Source organism: Hyperolius riggenbachi, chromosome 4, assembly GCF_040937935.1.
Source record: "Hyperolius riggenbachi isolate aHypRig1 chromosome 4, aHypRig1.pri, whole genome shotgun sequence".
In the NCBI taxonomy this organism is placed as follows: Eukaryota; Metazoa; Chordata; class Amphibia; order Anura; family Hyperoliidae; genus Hyperolius; species Hyperolius riggenbachi.
In genome coordinates this window covers 205,068,706-205,090,802 of record NC_090649.1, presented here as the reverse complement: position 1 = coordinate 205,090,802, position 22,097 = coordinate 205,068,706, and the positions used below count along the sequence as shown (strand labels likewise).

At 42.0% G+C, this 22,097-nt stretch overlaps 1 protein-coding gene across 3 annotated transcripts in view; it reads left to right on the top strand.

The window, feature by feature from the left end:
- The window catches only part of DIS3L2 (DIS3 like 3'-5' exoribonuclease 2), a 313,259-nt gene that overhangs the window by 279,327 nt on the left and 11,835 nt on the right, over window positions 1-22,097 (top strand). The gene's annotated exons all lie outside the window — the stretch shown is intronic.

The window sequence follows — 22,097 nt, the reverse complement described above, 5'->3', positions numbered from 1 at the left end:
CAGGTAATGATCATATGTAGAACACTGAGTACTTTTGCAGTATTAGAGTTTAAAGTAAACATACCACTTACCTTTCATATCAGCAGCCATTATGCAGACATTTTTAAATGTGAAATCTGTCCGATTATAGAATTCCTGACAATGACTAATCAACCTTCTGGGGTAAAGGCACTGCCTCTCCTACATCAGTGTTCAGTGGCTGCTCTGCTGATTATGTGGTGGGCTTAAGAGCCAACGCAAAATTTCCACAGCAAAATCAGCATTAAATCCCAACTACGCTCAAAACTGAACAAGACAAATTATAATAGCAAGTAGGACAAGTGAACATAAACCGCGTATAGAAGAAAAAGTGGTTCACAGAATACCAGTTAGCTTTTTACCATCTCTTGCTTTAGCATGGGGCATGTCAGTCAGTAAAGACAGTATGACTCCCAAAGTAGAAAGAAAAGTTGAGTTCAGACTACACATCCCAGCATCACAGAAGAAAAATATGGCTGAAGGTTGTAGCAAAGGTCGGTGACAGGCCGTGACAAAGGTTGGGTTATGGACATTGTTTGCACATTAGTTTCTTTAGATGCAACGCTAAACTTGAATTTTACTTATTTAACCAGCATTTTTAGAAGTGGTTCCCAAACCTGCCCTCAAGGCTCACCACCAGTGCATGTTTTGGTAGAATTCACCAAGGTATTTATTTCACATAACTTAGACACTAATTATCCCACCTGTGCCTATGTGAGGGTGCCTGCAAAACATGTACCGTTGCAATGTATTGAGGGCAGGCTAAAAAACACAGATTTATGATATATCAGCTGTTATAACTGTTAAGTTACACACATTACATACAAAATAAAGTGTTAATTCCTTAACAGTATATTTTTCTGATACCATGTCTGCTTGATTAGTCATTTCCAGACTTAAAGTATAACCATTTCATAACTTTTGCTTATAAAAATAAAGCACAATTTTAAACACACCTGTCTGCTGTTATTCATCTGTGTATATAACTCTACCTCAAGGCGTAGTTTCTTAACTAAAATATATATCAAATGGCATCTGTCGTGAGTGCTACTAAGTAGCCGAAAGTAATGATGTGCTATATCATTTTATAGAGTCGTATCATTTGCTCAGGAAATATTTTGATTCAGCCATGGCTGACAAATTTTATTAAACTAGTCTCTCTTGTTCTCAGGCTTTAGGTTGACTTTTTCATGTGGTTGGGCCTCTAAATTTGGTTTATCTTTATTTTAGGATCTGCTTCTTCTTCTTCTTCTTTTTTTTTTCTTCCTTATTTTTTTAAGGTCCCGCGTGTACCATGGCTGGTGCAGTGCTGTCCTTTGTATCTCAATGCAAGGCACATTAATGGGTCCATACAGAATCTGAACTCATTACTCAAAACATTTTTTTTCAGTTTTCAAATATCATTTGCTCCTCTGCATGTGCCCCCCTTTCTTTTCCTTCTTTTTTTTTTTTTTTGTGTGGAAATAGCTTAAAATTCCTCTTTGTGAAGCAGGATATGATTGCTATGTACTAAAGTTCACCTGGTCTGAAATATGTACCTAGTCTGATGCTAAAATGAAAATAAGTTTGACAGCTACAATGTCCAATTTTCCATACGGCCATCCATTGTCCAGACAGCTATGCAGTGATGGAGAAAGATGTAATGGGATCCTGGGCAAGGTAGTAAATTTGGGGCCCCCTTGTGGTCTTTTTTGGTAAAAAGCTTTATTCAACACAATGAAACAACAACAAATAACATTTGTAAATACAATACATCACATTGATAAAGGTTTAAGGAATAGCAATCTAGATCTACCATATAGACAATAAGATTAAAGAATAATGCTGGTTATTACACAATACAATAAGCATAATATATCAGAAAGGGTATAATAATCAGAGAATTACAGAAACTCAAATTGAAGTTACAGAAGCAGATAATGAAATACTTGATTGAAGGCGATTAAAATGTAAGGACCAAGCATCCTAAATAGCGTTACATTTATCTAGATTATCAATAGAGGCATAATAAAGCCGGTCGGAAAGTTTAATCATATTCATACAGTCAGTAACCATCCCATTTGTCTTTAATGCCTGGTACACACCATGCAATTTCCCTTCAGATTGATGGGTGGAATAGATAATTTCCGACAGGTGCAATTTAATTTCTGATTGGTTTTTTGATCAATTTTGTACATAATTGATTGGAAAATTGATCAATTATTGTTTTGACCCATCGTTCTGATGGAAAAATGTATGGTCTAGTCCAGGCATTAAAAATGATGTATAGGTTTGCCAGGTTGACTACAAAACTAATACAATCAAGTTTTAAAGGCCTGGGTTTCAAAAAGTTTGGCGGAACACTGTTTGTTGCAATTTTCCATAAACCTGAGGATTAGCATAAAGTGCAGATCTCTGTTTCTACACTTAATGGATGGGAAAGTAGTTGTTTTCTGATCGTTCTAGACTGATACCCATGTGGTCAAAAGCAGTAGTACCCATTTGTGTGCTAAGCTCTGCCCACGTAATGCCAGCTTTGAAAAAATTGTAAATGCAGGATTATGATCTATTCAATTGAAGCATGAAGTCATGTTAGAAAATGTCAATGCTTTTTTTTTAACATATGGGAAGTATATGCTTAATTTATTTTCTGTGTGGAAATGATTGACTTACGGTACATTTTAAATTCTTCCTGTATATTTCACATTTCCTATTACACCTTAAGTTAAAAAAGAAAGTTCTTTTTGTGATAGGATGTCTGAGTTCTCAGTCAAGAGGGTTAAATGGTTGCACACCCCAAAACACATGCCAAGTCTGTTTGCCTTACTTGGATTAAGAACAGGCACAGCAGCTGTACCTTGCAGCTCTTCAAGGATTTTGGTTCTGAACACTGGAGCAAAAAATATATATTTAAAGTATACTGTACTTTGCAGGCTGTAGATTCCATACTGACTTGTTGAAATTCCCAGCACTTACTATGAATATCCTGAATGTTTTTTCCACATTTTTCTCCTAATTGTTTAAACCTCCTCCATTTTATTTTGTAAGTTTACGCCTAATGTACATTGTGCTGCAAGAATGTAATCTTGAGAGACGAGTGTTTAAGGACATCAGGCAATTTGGCTACTTGACCATCCGATTAAATTATTATAATTGGATCAGTTGAAAATCAGTGTAGCCAAGAGCATGCCCTATCGATGATGGGACCAATGTTGGGATGAAATTGGCCGCATGCGTTGGACGGACGGACGGACAAAATAAATGGTAATTCTTTAAAGGGGTTCTTCCACGAATGAGGAAAAAAATAGTTATTTATGCATAAACTATTAAACATCCTTCTAAAATAGTGTAAAAAGTTTTTTTTGTTTTTTTTAATGAATGGTTTCATCAATACAACATGTAATGTAAATAGTGACGTATGATGGCTGGGAGGCTAATCCATTTGTTAGGGGTGGTGTTTTTTTTTACTTTCTTTTCACAAACATAACTCCTGCCTAAGTAGTTTTTAGTGGTATAACCCACTTCTAGCAGGAATCGCCGTTAGAGCCCTAACGGCTGAGCTCCGCTGAGCTGCTAAATATATGTTTACATTGTCGCTAGGAAACCAGAGAGTGCAGAGACTCATTTGTGAAAAAAGAGTCATAAGCTGCTGGGAGAATGAATCAGTCCCATCTACACCATATGATTCTTTGTCAGATTCGAATCAATTTGATTTGATTTATTGATTTAATTCAATCTGACATGTCCGATTCATGATTCGATTCAATTTGAATCGAATCGTGAATCAGACATGTCAGATTGAATCAAATCAAATTGAATCGAATCTGACAAAGAATCATATGGTGTAGATGGGACTGATTCATTCTCCCAGCAGCTTATGACTCTTTTTTCACAAATGAGTCTCTGCACTCTCTGGTTGCCTAGCAACAATGTAAACATATATTCAGCAGCTCCCGCTGAGCTCAGCGTTAGGGCTCTAACGTCGATTCCTGCTAAAAGTGGGTTATACCACTGAAAACTACTTAGGCAGGAGTTATGTTTATGAAAAGAAAGTAAAAAAAAAAAAAAAACACCCCTAACAAATGGATTAGCCTCCCAGCCGTCATCCGTCACTGATTACATTACATGTTGTATTGATGAAACAATTCATTTTTAAGAAAAACTTTTTACACTATTTTAGAATGCTGTTTAATAGTTTATGCATAAACCACTTTTTATTTTTTTTACCTCATTCGCGGAAGAACCCCTTTAAGAAAATCAGGATTGCATAAGAGTACAACAAGGATTTTAAAGAGACTCTGTAACAAAATTTTCATCCTATAAGTTCCTATACCTGTTTTAACCACTTGAGGACCACAGTCTTTTCTCCCCTTAAGGACCAGAGCCTTTTTCTCCATTCAGACCACTGCAGTTTCACGGTTTATTGCTCGGTCATACAACCTACCACCTAAATGAATTTTACCTCCTTTTCTTGTCACTAATACAGCTTTCTTTTGGTGCTATTTGATTGCTGCTGTGAGTTTTAGTTTTTATTACATTCATCAAAAAAGACATGAATTTTGTCAAAAAAATGTTTTTTTTTTACTTTCTGTGCTCACATTTTTTAAATAAAGTAAAATTTCTTTATACATTTTTGTCCAAATTTATTGTGCTACATGTCTTTGATTAAAAAAAAATCCATTCAGTGTATATTTATTGGTTTGGGTAAAAGTTATAGCGTTTACAAACTATGGTGCCAAAAGTGAATTTTCCCATTTTGAAGCATCTCTGACTTTTCTGACCACCTGTCATGTTTCATGAGGTGCTAAAATTCCAGGATAGTATAAATACCCCCCAAATGATCCCATTTTGGAAAGAAGACATCCCAAAGTATTCACTCAGAGGCATTGTGAGTTCATAGAAGATTTTTTTGTCACAAGTTAGTGGAAATTGACACTTTGTGACAAAAAAAAAGGTTTCCATTTTTTCTAACTTGCGACAAAAAAAAATGAAATCTGCCACGGACTCACTATGCTCCTCTCTGAATACTTTGAAGTGTCTACTTTCCAAAATGGGGTCATTTGTCGGGTGTGTTTACTGTCCTGGCATTTTGGGGGTTGCCTAATTGTAAGCACCCCTGTAAAGCCTAAAGGTGCTCATTGGACTTTGGGCCCCTTAGCGCAGTTAGGCTGCAAAAAAGTGCCACACGTGGTATTGCCGTACTCAGGAGAAGTAGTATAATGTGTTTTGGGGTGTATTTTTACACATACCCATGCTGGGTGGGAGAAATATCTCTGTAAATGACAATTTATTTTTTTAATTTTTTTTTACACACAATTGTCCATTTAAAGCGATTTTTCTCCCACTCAGCATGGGTATGTGTAAAAATACATCCCAAAACACATTATACTACTTCTCCTGAGTACGGCAATACCACATGTGGCACTTTTTTGCACCCTAACTGCGCTAAGGGGCCCAAAGTCCAATGAGTATCTTTAGGATTTCACAGGTCCTTTTGCGACATTTGGTTTCAAGACTACTCCTCACGGGTTTAGGGCCCCTAAAATGCCAGGGCAGTATAGGAACCCCACAAATGACCCCATTTTAGAAAGAAGACACCCCAAGGTATTCCGTTAGGAGTATGGTGAGTTCATAGAAGATTTTATTTTTTGTCACAAGTTAGCGGAAATTGATTTTAATTGTTTTTTTTTTCACAAAGTGTCATTTTCCGCTAACTTGTGACAAAAAATAAAATCTTCTATGAACTCACCATACTCCTAACGGAATACCTTTGGGTGTCTTCTTTCTAAAATGGGGACATTTGTGGGGTTCCTATACTGCCCTGACATTTTAGGGGCCCTAAACCGTGAGGAGTAGCCTTGAAACCAAATGTCGCAAATTGACCTGTGAAATCCTAGAGGTACGCATTGGACTTTGGGCCCCTTAGCGCACTTAGGGTGCAAAAAAGTGCCACACGTGGTACCGCCGTACTCAGGAGAAGTAGTATAATGTGTTTTGTGGTGTATTTTTACACATACCCATGCTGGGTGGGAGAAATATCTCTGTAAATGACAATTTTTTTGATTTTTTTTTCTTTTACACACAATTGTCCATTTACAGAGGGATTTCTCCCACCCAGCATGGGTATGTGTAAAAATACACCCCAAAACACATTATACTACTTCTTCGGAGTACGGCGATACCACATGTATGACACTTTTTTGCAACCTAGGTGCGCTAAGGGGCCTAACGTCCTATTCACAGGTCATTTTGAGGCATTTGGATTCTAGACTACTCCTCACGGTTTAGGACCCCTAAAATGCCAGGGCAGTATAGGAACCCCACAAGTGACCCCATTTTAGAAAGAAGACACCCCAAAGTATTCTATTAGGAGTACGGTGAGTTCATAGAAGATTTTTTTTCCTCACAAGTTAGCGGAAATTGACACTTTGTGGAAAAAAAAAAAAAAACAATACAAATCAATTTCTGCTAACTTGTGACAAAAAATAAAATCTTCTATGAACTCGTCATACACCTAACAGAATACCTTGGGGTGTCTTTTTTCTAAAATGGGGTCACTTGTGGGGTTCCTATACTGCCCTGGCATTTTAGGGGCCCTAAACCGTGAGGAGTAGTCTTGAACCCAAATATCTCAAAATGACCTGTGAAATCCTAAAGGTACTCATTGGACTTTGGGCCCCTTAGCGCAGTTAGGCTGCAAAAATGTGCCACACATGTAGTACTGCCGTGCTCAGAAGAAGTAGTATAATGTGTTTTGTGGTGTATTTTTACATATACCCATGCTGGGTGGGAGAAATATCTCTGTAAATGACAAATTTTTGATTTTTGTTACACACAATTGTCCATTTACAGAGAGATTTCTCCCACCCAGCATGGGTATGTGTAAAAATACACCCCAAAACACATTATACTACTTCTCCTGAGTACGGCGATACCACATGTGACACTTTTTTGCAGCCTATGTGCGCTAAGGGGCCCAACGTCCTATTCACAGGTCATTTTGAGGCATTTGGATTCTAGACTACTACTCACGGTTTAGGGCCCCTAAAATGCCAGGGCAGTATTGGCCACAAGTGACCCCATTTTAGAAAGAAGACACCCCAAGGTATTCCGTTAGGTGTATGGTGAGTTTATAGAAGATTTTATTTTTTGTCACAAGTAAGTGAAAAATTGACACTTTGTAAAAAAACAATAAAAATCAATTTCCGCTAACTTTTGACAAAAAATAAAATCTTCTATGAACTTGTCATACACCTAACAGAATACCTTGGGGTGTCCTTTTTCTAAAATGGGGTCACTTGTGGGGTTACTATACTGCCCTGGCATTTTACGGGCCCAAAACCGTGAGTAGTCTGGAAACCAAATGTCTCAAAATGACTGTTCAGGGGTATAAGCATCTGCAAATTTTGATGACAGGTGGTCTATGAGGGGGCGAATTTTGTGGAACCGGTCATAAGCAGGGTGGCCTCTTAGATGACAGGTTGTATTGGGCCTGATCTGATGGATAGGAGTGCTAGGGGGGGTGACAGGAGGTGATTGATGGGTGTCTCAGGGGGTGGTTAGAGTGGAAAATAGATGCAATCTGGAGAGGTGATCGGAAGGGGGTCTGAGTGGGATCTGAGGGTTTGGCCGAGTGATCAGGAGCCCACACGGGGCAAGTTGGGGCCTGATCTGATGGGTAGGTGTGCTAGGGGTGACTGGAGGTGATTAATGGGTGTCTCAAGGTGTGATTAGAGGGGGGAATAGATGCAAGCAATGCACTGGCGAGGTGTTCAGGGCTGGGGTCTGAGGGCGTTCTGAGGGTGTGGGCGGGTGATTGGGGTGCCCTAGGGGCAGATAGGGGTCTTATCTGATGGGTAGCAGTGGCAGGGGGTGATTGATGGGTGATCAGTGGGTGATAAGATGGCAGAACAGATGTAAACAATGCACTTTGGAGGTGATCTGAGGGTAGGTCTGCGGGCAATCTGATGGTGTGGGAGGGTGATCGGATGCACATAAGAGGCAGGTTAGGGTCTGATCTGATAAGTGGCAGTGACGGGTGAATAACAGGTGATTGACAGGTGATTGACAGGTTATTACAGGGGAGAATAGATGTAAAACATATGATATACCCTATTAGAAAAGTAGTTAAAAATTAACTTTTATTATAAATTCATTAAAAAGTAATCAAATTGCTGATCATGTATTAAATGCGATTAAGTTGACTGGAGGAAAGGTTGGGGGTCAACAAGACCATCCTCCTAGTTCACTGTAGTATTACTAAAACCCTACACCAAATTCAACTTGTTTCATTTCCTAATCCTTAATACCTCAGTCTCGAGACACTGGCAAGAAAGACATAAAAGTGATCCCACATGTCTTCAATTCTTGGTGATACAGAAATGGAGAATGGGCCCCAGAGGGGGGAATCTCGATCAAAAACTGAGACAACAGGAGGCAAGGTGGATATACAGACTCGGAACCTTGAGTCCTGGTGGTCTGAATGAGGGGTTTACTTTTGCCCCCTTTATTTAGTTTTCACAGGTAGTACACTTTGCCTCCTCCTCCACACATTGTTATCTATATTTTATTGGGGGTTCTACCCCTCCCCCCCCCCCCCTCCTTACAAATACTGGATTATGTACCCTCTTTACCTCTGCCCTGTCTCCATATGAATAAAATTATCCGATAAATCTGTAAGACCTATGGCTACAATGTGGCCTTATGCTATTGTTCTTTGTATTTTATAAAGTACTAATATGTTGGCTGACAGGGTGGTCTCCTCCATCTTAGAGGTCTATTGAGACTTATGCTAACATTGTCTCCTATATGTCACTCTATATCTATTTATTCCTGTGACTATAGAGGATATGGCTATCTTTGCGCATAAGGATCTGTATTTATACCTGTATTTTCAACTAGTATGCGGCCATGAGTACGCATGAGATTGTTTATACACATCTCCGGGGTAACAGTGATGTAATGGCACTTTAACCAATGGCAATCTGCCCTCTAATTTATTCACTGCACGCTGCGTATAGTATATACGTCGCCATGGCAACCACGCAGTAGCCTGGGTGGTGTTTCATACGCGCTGACGTCTTCTATTTTAACCATCTAGCGGCATAATGGTACGCCTAGGAGGAGGCGTGGCTGGTGTGCTCATTGGCTTATCTCCCTGTCCGTCTTCCTCCTCATAGGGACGCGTATTCCCGCCCCCTATAGCCGCGCATCCACCAATCAAATCGAGTAAAATACGGAGATAAAGTTTTTTACTGTTTTCCGGGCAGTGGAGAGAATGCGCTTCTCAGGTAATGATTGGGGGCTTTCTGGGTACACAGTATTGGTTTTTTAACCTTATACAAGTACTGGGTAATAACGTTTTAGTTTCATGGCAATTGATAGTCCATCTTTACTATTGGTCTAAACATTTAATGGACACTGGCAGGATCCAATGGGAATCTACTTAGGCACTGGGAGGAGTTCTGTGGTCGTTCCCACCCCTCCCAGCATCCCTTGAGGTCCTACTAATGGTATAAAAGGAGAGACCTAACGCTCACTTCTTAGCAGGCTGCTGTTGCGGCCTGTACTCTGTTAGTTGCTAATCAGTTCTTAATATGTGATTTATACTATGTATTTACTATGTTGAGCACTTTATCACTCTATCACTAGGGTACGCACTTTTCCTGACGAAGTTTCCAATTAAGGAAATGAAACATGTTGAATTTGGTGTAGGGTTTTAGTAATACTACAGTGAACTAGGAGGATGGTCTTGTTGACCCCCAACCTTTCCTCCAGTCAACTTAATCGCATTTAATACATGATCAGCAATTTGATTACTTTTTAATGAATTTATAATAAAAGTTAATTTTTAACTACTTTTCTAATAGGGTATATCATATGTTTTGTAGCTTAATTCAGGTGTGTTTTTGATAGAGAATAGATGTATACAGTACACAGGGGGGGGGGGGGGGGAGTCTGGGAGTGTCTGAGGTCGTTCTGAGGGTGTGGGCGGGTGATTGGGTGCCCTAGGGGCAGATAGGGGTCTGATCTGATGGGTAGCAGTGACAGGGGGTGATTGATGGGTAATTAGTGGGTGTGTAGAGGAGAGAACAGATGTAAACAATGCACTTGGGAGGTGATCTGACAGCGGGTCTGTGGGCAATCTGGTGGTGTGGGTGGGTGATCAGATTGCCCGCAAGGGGCAGGTTAGGGGCTGATTGATGGGTGGCAGTGACAGGGGGTGATTGACAGGTGATCAGTGGGTTATTACAGGGGGGATAGATGCATACAGTACTCTGGGGGGGGTCTGGGGAGAATCTGAGGGGGGGGGGTGATCAGGAGCCCCCAGGGGGCAGTTTAGGGCATAAAAAAAATAGCGTTGACAGATAGTGACAAGGAGTGATTAATGGGTGATTAGGGGGGGTGATTGGGTGCAAACAGTGGTTTAGGGGTTAGCATGGGGGGGGGGGGGGGGGGGTCTGAGGTGTGCTGTGGGCGATCAGGGGGGGGGGGCAGATCAGTGTGTTTGGGTGCGTACTAGGGTGGCTGCAGCCTGCCCTGGTGGTTCCTCGGACACTGGGACCACCAGGGCAGGATGCAGCCTGTATAATACGCTTTGTATACATTACAAAGCGTATTATACACTTTGTATGCGGCGATCTGGACGCTAGTAACCCGCCGGCGCTTCCGAACAGCCGGCGGGTTACAGCGCGAGGGGGGCGGAGCCTGTCGCCGGCGCCTGATCGCGTGACGCGATCGGTGCATAACCACGCCCGCCGACACCGCCGATGGGCGTATTGCGGTCGTTTAGGCCCAGTACTTGGCACCGCCCATCGGCTGTGGGCGGTCGGCAAGTGGTTAATGTGCTCTCTCTGCAGCCTTTCCTAGTTGCACAGTGGCTGTATTATCTCTGTTATATAATCTAATCTTCTCTCCTCTGTCGGTTCTGTCGGGCTCAGGCAGTCAGACTGCAATGTGTTGTGCTGCTTGTGATTGGATAGAAGCTATACACACCCTCTCCAGGCCCCATGCACACTCTGTATGACTCGCACACTGAGCTACTCTCAGCCTATCACTTGCTATGTCTTTTGTTTGTAAACACTGCCTAAAATTTGCAATTTCAAGCCAGGATTGCAGCAGAGAGTGGCAGAAACAATACAGAGGGGGAGGAGGCCCAGGAGAACATAATGAATAGAATGGTATGCTTTTTATTGTAAGAATTTTAGAGTACAAATTCTCTTTAAGCAGGGAGAACAAATTTACTGTATACACCTACTCAGGACTTACCAATCTGAATCAAAGTTAAATAGATCAGATTTATTACAACTAAAAGAAAAAAAAAACAGCACACACATTAATTGTCTCACTTTTGCAATAGTTTTTCCTCCATTTTGCATAAATTTGCCCCATTGTCTTCTACCTGTTTGATAATAAAAGCCTGTATTTTATTATTCTTGTCATAGACAGCAAACGCATACCTGTGTGTGCTAGATGGCTGTGGATGCATCTACACTGTCAGCAATCTTGTCTTTTCTGCTTTCCCTGTGCTTCTGTGCCTCCTCCCTCCAGCTTTAGAGAACATGCCAGAACATTCTCTAGCTCCTGTCCTATCAAATATCCCCGGTCACTAACAGACAGAGCTTTTCTATCACACCTTTTCCTCTAACAGAGCATGCCCCAGTGATTTCTGGCCATCTGTGAAGGCGCGTACACACGCCATACTGTAGCTAACGACAGGTCTGTCAGCCCCCCCCCCCCCCCCCCCCCCCCCCCCCGCTGGGCGGGCGGTCTGCCGACCAGATCTGTCAGCACCAGTCTTATCAGTCTGCCGACAGCGTGTACACACGTCATACTGTCAGCAGAACACTCGCCCAGCCGGAGGGTCTGACGGACCCGTTGTTGGCTACAGTATGGCGTGTGTACACGCCTTGAAAAACACTTCAGTCTCACACTGGCATGTTCCCAGTTATATGCACTAGTATGGAGAGAGGGGAGATCTCAGCTTGAGCAAGAAGGAGTCCGCTGGCATTAAAGATAAGCAGCAAACAAGTCAGCAAGCATGTTGGTCCCAGCATTCGTCACAGATTTTAGGAAGGCAAAAGATACAGAATTGTCTTATGCTTGCTTTGACTACCCGCGACCCAACCCGCAGCTCGCTACAGCGACCCGCAGCTCAAATTAATTCAGGTACCCACACCACATTTCGGGTAACCCGTGGGTACCTGCGGGTTCCCGACCCAATGCAGGCTTCTGCTTGAAGCTGCTATAAAGATCTTTTTCCCCTGCATGTATTGTATCACCATTTTTCCAAAATAAGTTTGTATTGTATTGTCTGAATACTGTATCTTTGTATTGTATTGTCTTCTCCCATAACATTAAGGCTTTCTCTATTTGAAAGAACGTGAGTAGTATTCAAAGTCCTTTAGTCATTTTCCCAGAAACATGATTGCCACCTACTGGTCAAGCTTAGTAAATGATGCATAAACTTTTTCACCTCTGGGTGATCTTTGTGTGTGTTCTTGTGTGGGCAGAGTGAGTATGCCCCCTGTCACCATATAACACATTAATTAACAGGATTTGCGCACAGGATGATTCATGTCCTTGTCATTTTACTGAGAGTATTTACAAGATAATCCTAATAGAAGCAGAAGACATTTTCTTGTGGACTTGTAGTTTTAATAATGCTGCCAGCACCACGTTTCAACTTCAGCTGCCACTTAATGAATTTGCTTAGGTTATATTTTGTCTGCATTGTTTTTCACAATTTTTTTTTAAACACGCAGCTAGCACCTTGCTAGCTGTGTGTTCTACTTGATCGCTGCCGCTACGCGCCGCGAAAGAGCCCCCCCCCAGACCTGTTGCGCAGCCTGGCCAATCACTGCCAGGCTGCGCTGTGGTGTGGATCGGGACTCCCCCTGACGTCATGACTTCGATGACGTCATTCCATGGTGACGAGGGAAGCCCTAACAGGAAATCCCGTTCAGAGCGGGATTTCCTGTTGGGTATGATCGCCAGGGGCGATCGGAGGGGTGGGAGGTATAGCGCAGGGAGGGGGAATGGTGTAGCTAGCGCTAGGCTAGCTACATGATTAAAAAAAAAAAAGTGAAAAAAAATCACCCGCGGCCGAGCGCCACAAAACAATTAAACGCCAGGGTGGTTAATGCATTTCATCTAGTACCTAGTATATGATCATATGCTTTATTTGTGTGTATTGCAAGAGGTTTATTAAATTATGTGCTAGGATAAGAGCACAATTTCACCTGGTTCTTCAGGTCTTTAGTGTAAATATAATTTATAGTTTTTAGTTTACGGCACCATGCGAGTAAAAATGCCCAGGTGAATGTTTTCTCAACTGACCATGGATTCCATGCATTAGGAACAGTAGGGGATTTGTACTATATTACCTGAGCTTTTATTCAGAGCTCTAGAAGACGATAGATAGATAGATAGATAGATAGATAGATAGATAGATAGATAGATATTTTTCTGAACGACCTCTACAACTGATTGAAATCTGCAGGATAACAGACCCAGAACTTGATTAAAGGTGTGTGTGTGTGTGTGTGTGTGTGTGTGTGTGTGTGTGTGTGTGTGTGTGTGTGTGTGTGTGTGTGTGTGTGTGTGTGTGTGTGTGTGTGTGTGTGTGTGTGTGTGTGTGTGTGTGTGTGTGTGTGTGTGTGTGTGTGTGTGTGTGTGTGTGTGTAAATATACATATATGTATATATATATGTGTATATATATATATATATATATATATATATATATATATTATAATATATATATATATATATATATATATATAGTCTACATTTGTATTTGTTTCTGAGATTAGGGCAGATGTAATAAGGCAGAATGAACGTGACAATAAATAGAGCTGAGCTTTTCTAATGGTTGTTCATCACATTAGGGGCAACTAGGAGTATTTAAAAGGGGCTTCTCCTGACATTGGGAGACTTTCTCCTGACACTGTTAGCAAGGTACTAACTTGCCTATTATTTTCAGGGGCGTAGCTCTGAAACAATTATTGTGTTGTACAGTATTCACTTTATAACCTTGCCGGTTATCCAGAGTCAGGCTCAGGGTGGAAACAAGAAGCCAGGAGCGGTAATCCCGAGCCTTACTTAGGTGGTAGCTGCCGGGAGGCTTGTGCAGAGCCTTAAGCGCAGTGGGTGTTTTAACGCCGGCAGCCATTGTTCTTCCTGTCCTCGGAGGCTCTGCATCCTCAGTTTGTCGTCATGAGGACAGACTGCAATCTCTACAGGGTTACAGCTCCACCCGTAGTACGAAGGGAGAACTGCAGCACTAGATCCCAGGGAGATGAGTAAGTGCAGGAGCTGCTGCAGATCTCTCTAGCAGCATGATTTTTCCATTTTTTAGACTTGCCCATGGCACTGGTGTTTAGCTGGGCCAACAAAAAAATAGATACCATACTAACCATTACCAAGACGCACAGGCCTCTTCATCTATAAACAATCAGCCCACTCTGCCAGGCAGGGGCTATGTACAAGCTATTGGGTCATGCAATGCACCCCTACAGTAGGCTTTGGGAAGCAGTTAAAAAGGCCCTGTGGACCATAGCATAACCTATAACTGTATTTTTCCGTTAGCTGGGCGCATCCACTAGGTGGCGACAAAACCCCACCATAATTACATCTTTCTCTACTATCCATGGCGGCCTGGAGGAGGAATGGTAATTAACGCCACCTAGTGGCTAACGGAAAAGTACCCATAAAACTGGTGATTTACATTGATCCAATACTATTCGCTCCTCTATGCTGTACATTATCACTACAACTTGGTTATTGTCCTGCTAGAAGAGTTTACTTTTTCCTTGATTTTAAAAATTCTTTTAATGCTCTTTCAGTTTTGCAATTGTTGTTTGTGAGCAAAGTAATGTCTCCAAGGTTGTTTGGTATAAATGTCAGATACGTGAAGGGTGAGATCATGACTAATAAGAATTAAAAACAACTATGATCTAATGGGAGGTGTGGATGTCATGGTAAAGAAGCAGATTTGAACACAACAGTGTATCTTTATGATGATATGTTCAACTGCCTCCATAATTAACACTTCATCTGTTAGACAGTTTTATGCAGGCTCCAATATTGTATCACCGTTCACTTGCACTTAGAAGTGTATATTTGAGGCTATTGACGTAAAACTTCAGGTTCCTCATTTGCCGTCACTGGGGATGCCAATTTTTATTTTAAAACCACATGGAGGTCCAAATGGACGGAAAGTGATCTCTCCCCAATAAGGACATATCAATAAATCCTCCAGAAGTTTCTGACTTCTTTCCATACTATTAAAAACTAAAATAGCAACTGCTGTTGTGCTTTAAGCTACATTCTCATTTAAAGTATTGTAATTGCTGCCTAACTTAAATTAAGCTAGGCAACCATATATCCAGATAGCCTTTAGGGATGGTCTGTATGATGCAAATAATTCTGGCTTGCATGCTGATTTCTATCTGGTTGGAACTGGCCCAATTAAATTCTCTTTTTGTCTGATTGCATTGTCAAAATTCTGAGCTACATACAACATGAAATTTGCGCTCAAGACGGATTTTTTTGACCAGATTGTTTTTTACCATCTCTAGTAGCTATACAGAATCACCGTGCAACTTTCTGCTCCTGTACTACATATTAGTCTCATGACTGGAAAGCAGCGGAAGTGGGAAACATCTCAACATATTCTGTGTAGTTTCAGTGCCAGGCATTCCATTCAAGTGGAGCCAAGTGTGCCAAGAATGACCCAGTGCCAAAAACTGTGCCAGATATAACATGTCACTATGCTTACACTTAGTGCATCAGGCACCAAAATTACATAGCAATCAGATTAATCTGTGCCCAGTTAATTTGGTGAATGTTTTCTTTCTTTTAGCGTTGGGCAATTTGGATGGTTTAAGGGATTTTTTTTAATTCCTACTAACGGCTAGGCTATGAAGGGGCAACAGTATTTTCTTTTAGGTTGGTAGTGCTGGGAAGGGTAAAATTATTTATACACAACTGCTCAGTGCTGCCAGCATTGGTAAAATCATGGACAAGCATATTTGCATGCACACAAATACCTCTTTCCCAGCAGACCTCCTGTTCAGTTAGGAAAATATGTGAGGGCTAATATTTTTGCATGTTGCTTTTTATAATGTGCTGTAATCCATTCCAAATTCACACACCACCAGAATCCTTGTGTTTCAGGGAAACCTATCCAAATTTAAACTCAAAAGCCTATGTACCTTAGCCCTAGAGCTATTCGTGTTCTGACTATAACTGAAATCCACTTATTGGCATCTGTCCTGATGCTGCATAACTGCATATTGCTTGTCTATTTTATTTGTTTTTTGATAGCTTTAAATTAGTTATGTAATCCAAATCCAGACAAGGTGCAGAACAAGATGTGAAAAGACACGTGCACAATAAATAATGCTGCAACAAGTGTGATTACTGTGAATTTCAATTTAGTACCCAGCAGTTAAGCAGGTGAAATGTATGGAAACCTTGGCAGACAGTTTCCAGAAAAAGGAAGGTAAAGATGGAGGAGTTAGTGGCTCTAGTGAACCCAGTCCAAATAGCTGTATTTTAGGGGGGGGGGGGGGGGGGGGGTGGCAGTGTGCAGTGTCTGAATTGCATAAAGAATATTTTTCCTTCTTAACATAACAGCCATTGTGAAGGAAAACTTAAGTTTAACTATGTCAAAAGACCAAAACCCTCCCAAATTTACTGCTTTACTGTGGGTCCCTTCCAAGTAAAATGTCTATATTCTTCACTTTTAAAGCACATGTGGCTAATCCAGTCAGACTTGAGTCAGAGCACCTGATCTGCATGTTTGTTCCAGGTCTATGGCTAAAGTATTGGAGACACAAGATTGGGGGACAGCCAGGCAACTTGCATTGTTTAAAAGGAAATAAATATGGCAGCCTCCATAACACTCCTCATGAGTTCCTTTTAAATGAAACCTTTAAAGAATACTCACCTAAGAGGAGTGAAGGCTCTGGATCCCTTAAGGGCCCCTTCCCACTGGCCGCCGCGTGCGCGGTTGCAAGACGCACGGTGGCTCTTCCTGGTCACCAGGTATGTGGAATTTGCTGCTGCCTGCACAGAAAAATGCTGCGACATCGGCCGAATTGCTAAGGCAAGCGATTCAGATGGCAGCAGCATTATCCCCTATGGCCGAGTTTCCCCGCGTGATATGCTTGTGGGGAAACTGGATTCGGCCCGATTTCCGCAGCAGTGGAAACTAGCCCTTCCTGCTCCTTTCTGCATCTCCATTTTCCACCGCCCGGGCCCCGCATTCCAGTGATCTGACTTTAATGTTGAAGAGTCCTTCAGGTCTTCATGAAAGGCCATGGAAGTACTGAAGACAAGCAGCACTGTACTGTGCTCAAACTCACATGTACACAATTCCTGACCTGCTTGTCTTTGGAAGTACTTGGAGACCCGAAGATGCAGCCGGCAGGGGATTTGAACAGTGGCCTGGCGGTGGAATGAGGGGAGATGCAGAGAGGAACGGGAAAGCTTTAAGGGATCCAGAGCCTTCCATCCTCTTACCGGAGTAACTGACGTTTGTTTTAGGTGGTTACAGTTACCCTTTATAGTAAAGGTGCAGTACAAAACTTATTGTTACTGATCTTCCCTGAGGCGATCAGTGTCTTTCATCTCCTTAGTAGTGATTGAGATGCAAATAATTCTAGCTTGCATGCAAATGTAAATTGTATGTAGCTTGGAATTGGGCCCATCAAAAATGGCTGGAAGTAGATTTGATTGGCCATGGACCAGTTTACAATTTGCATTTAATCTGCATGCATCTCACTGAGCAGCATCTCTGTTCATCATACCTACATCTGTTGGCTTCCATTCTGAAAAAAATGCTCAACCACCAAAATGAGCAAGGAGATTGGGCAGATCCTCCCTGTAATGGAAAGCCTGTCGGCCAATTGTCTGTCCCTTTCAGTGGCCAGAAGCAGCATTTTTTTGTCAGCAAGGGAGCTGACCACTTTAGTCTGAAGTCATTTTTGTTAAGAGAAAAAAAAAATGGAGTAAGTGAATAAAGTAAGTCATTCAACATTATTTCTGCAACTTTACATAAACAGGACTGCTTTATTTACTTGACTCTCGTTCCATTTAAAGTTCTTGTTAGTGTAGTCTAAATTAAAGATAGCTGAAACGCTACAGCTTTTGTTTAGTTATAAGACCTAGCATGCTCTGGGTGTGACATGACTCAAAAATTCAAAGCAGATTGAGAACAAGGGGTTCTTTGTGTCAACCTGATGTAGTCTTAATTGTATAATCTGGAAGTAAATCACATGCACTTTATAGTAACCCTTGTATCTCCTATAATTAGTACTTGCTGTCAGTGAAAGTACTTACTGAATATTTGTACTATTTGGTTTATGTACAGTACACGTGATGTGCCTGCAGGATATGTCATTACAAGTAATGTTATATTGACAAGGACAGCTGGAGTGTGCACAAGTTGTAGCAATTATGCAAATTCATAGACTTCTTACATAACTTAATTTTCTGCTCAGATCCATCAGAGTTTATGTGTAGGAACAATTCCAGACAACAGAGAGAAGGGTGGAAATGCGGATCTATCTTCTTTTTCTCCCCCTTTTGAACATCATTTGTGGGCAGTGCATAATTAAGTGCATGGTTTTCATAATTAAGTGCATGGTTTTGTAAACCAAAAGTATAATGTTTCCATTTATATGACTTAAGCAAATGGAAATAGTTCTATTTATATGTATCCTGTGGTACTCCACCTTGTCCAGAGTCACCTGCACAAAGTGTAATGCATATTCAATAGAACTATTGTAATCTAGAACATAATAACAAAATAGAACATATGTAATCTAGAAGATGTTTCACCATTGTTTTACAGAAATAAATGCAGGGAATTTTCACGTTGGTATGGTAATATATATACATATATATATATATATATATATATATATATATATATATATATATATATATATATATATATATATATATATACATCCTTTTAACCACTTCCGTACCAGAGCAGTCTCTGCCCCTTAAGGACCAGAGACTGCTGGTACGGTAAACTGCCGCCTCCCAATGAATCGCTGCAATAATCCGACGGTCACGCCGATCTGTCCCTGCCGCAAGGCCCTCTCTCTGCCATCCCTATGACAGCAGAGCGCTGTGCGCTGGTCAGGAGCTGCTTTCATTGGCTCCTGACCCTGTCCATAAATGTAAGCCAATGGGATTGGCTTACAGTGGGGCCAGGAGCCAATGAAAATGGCTCCTGACCAGCTCACAGTGCTCTGCCATCATAGAGACGGCAGGGAGAAAATGGTGGGGACACGCAATTCAGCAGGACGTTGAATCTACAGCCAGTCAGATCGGCAGCACCACCTGCTGGACGTAGATTCATACTGCGTCAGTCCTGAACCAGTTAATAAGCACAGGCAATGCTTTTCCGTGGATCTATGCCCACTTCCACAGACCAAATAAAGTTCTGAAGGGTTTCAAAAGCCAGGTGCTTATTAAAAATTCATTCTATATATGTGTTATTGATATTCCTATGACCACAAGTGGTTACAGTGGCTACAAGAGCAGCACCGATCACCATAATTCACACTACTCAATAACCCAGTACGCTCCTCCTGCTCTAACAGTAGTTCTCATATACCTCTAGTATATAAGGAAACCTTCCCTTCCAAATATCTGCAATATGACTGACAAGGTTACTCAAGTACATAACTAGAGGTGTGAAACTACATTTGTCCGAGTCTAGCCACCCTGGTGCCTGAAGCTTCTTGAGGTATTTTTTTTTTAATTTACCAGTTGCTTGGGTAATGGTGTAAATTGTTAAATCCATAAAGGTTTAGATATAAAGCTCCGCACACAAGCAATGCCATGTTCATCGGAATTGAATAAGGAGTGATGTGTTGCCTGAGTATAATCGGGAAAAAAGAGGTAGGACAATGAGTAAAGACACCAATAGATAACGATTATGGTCAGTGTAGACAATCTGTGCGAACAATAATCGTCGTTCAAAAACACATCATAGATGACGGTAAACAATCACTCCATTAAAAATCCTAGTGTGTGGTTAGCTGCGTACTTCCACCCCCTGAGTTTTAAGCTTCCGATAGAAGGTTGTTGTGCTCCCATTACATTAAAATATGCCAGTCTGCCGTCAGACTTTTGTTCATTAATCGTGATGTCATCAGAGATTGTTAGTTTGTCAGTGACGGTGGTGTAGTGTGAGTGCGTAGCCTAAAAGCAACATTGTATCTGGTGATGTTCAAAGCTCTCGCCTCTGTGTATAGGCCACTGTGCATTATTATATGTGACATTTAGATCATGTAAATGATAAGTATATGACTGATATTGATAATTTGACAGGATACAGATGTGCACAGTCCATACTACAACAATTGTTAGCAGACATTTAATGCTCTGTCTTTTTGACCACCGCCACTAGCTTTGTGCTGCTCGATGCGATACAAAGCTGTGATAAAGTCGCCTATGCACAGCGTTTGTTTCCCTTCTATGCACCTGCCAATACCAAACTGAAGAACAAAAGTCTTTCCCAATCAATGTTTGATAAAACAAACATGATCCACAGGACCTCAGGCTCGATTCTGCGGGCAACACTGTGTGGAGCAAGTGCTGTTCAGATATGTTACTCAGGTAGACCATAGTGGTGTATATGGTCTCTGTGTTGATGGCAGGAGAGAGGACAATGTGGATCATGATGGAGCTGCCTCCAGCAGGCAGGGTAAAGAGGAGAATAATGCACTTGGCTGGTGCTTAAAGGACAAATGAAGTGCAAAGAATATGGAGGCTGCCATATTTATTTCCTTTTAAACACCAGTTGCCTGGCTGTCCTGCTTGTCTTTTTGGTCCATAGGGTCTAAATCACACACCTGACACAATCATGCAGCTAATCTTGTCAGATCTGACAATAATGTCAGAGACACCTGAGCTGCTGCATGCTTGCTCAAGATCTGTGGCTGAGGGCGCGATTCCACTTGAGCGGCGCGCGTCTGCGAGACGGCTCTTCCAAGTCTGCAGGGAAAGCAGACGAATCCCATCAGCCGTGCCATGCACGGCTATGGGATCCGCAGCCTCCCGCGCTGATTCGGATGGAAAAGCCGGCCGAATCGCTAGGGGTAGCGATTCGGCCGGCGTTACCATTGTACCCTATGGCAGAGTTTCCCCACACTATTCGCCTGCGGGGAAACTGCGGATTCGCTGCGGTTTCCGCTCAAGTGGAAACGCGCCCTAAAAGTATTAGCAACAGAGAATCTGCCAGGCAACTGGCATTGCTTAAAACGAAATAAATATGGCAGCCTCCATATCCATCTTAGTTCATTTGTCCTTTAACCTCTTGACGACCAGCTAACGCCGATTGGCGTAAACTGGTCGTCTGCGGGTTACCATGGAATCGATCGAGCGGCCTTTCCATGTCAGTTCACGGAGGGTGTCTCCGTGAACAGCCGGAGAGCTGCCGATCACGGCTCGTCGGCAAAATGTAAACAGGCGGCGAAGATTGGCCGGGGATCGCCGGCATATGATAGGCTGAAGCCTATCCTTCAATGCGCAGGACGGAAATCCGTCCTGCGCAGCTCACAGGGGGAGGGAGAGGGCGGGCGAGACGGCGGAGAACGCTGCGGAGGGGGGCTTTGAAGAGCCCCCCCCCGCTAAGCAACTGCAGCCGGCGGCGATCAGACCCCCCCAGCAGGACATCCCCCTAGTGGGGAAAAAAGGGGGGTAGTCTGATCGCCCTGCTGCACTCCTGATCGGTGCTGCGGGCTGTAGAGCCCACGCAGCACCGATCACTGAAAAATCCCCTGGTCGGCAAGTGGTTAAAGATCGGGCATGTCAAAAGAAAGAAATATGGGTCTCTATTTCCAGATTTTGTTTACCATTCAGGTTTTGGACACAAGTTCACTTTAGGTTAGTTTAACGATGGCTATTTTAAACTGAGCATGCGCTACATATACTTACTTGATTTTCTTCACCAGAAACAATGATTTGTTCAGGGACAGTTTAGGGTCTGTCTGTAGTCTAGAGTCTAGCCAACAGCGAAGCTGAAAAAGTCTGACCACTATTGTATTTTGTAGCTGTTTGACCTACTCAAAA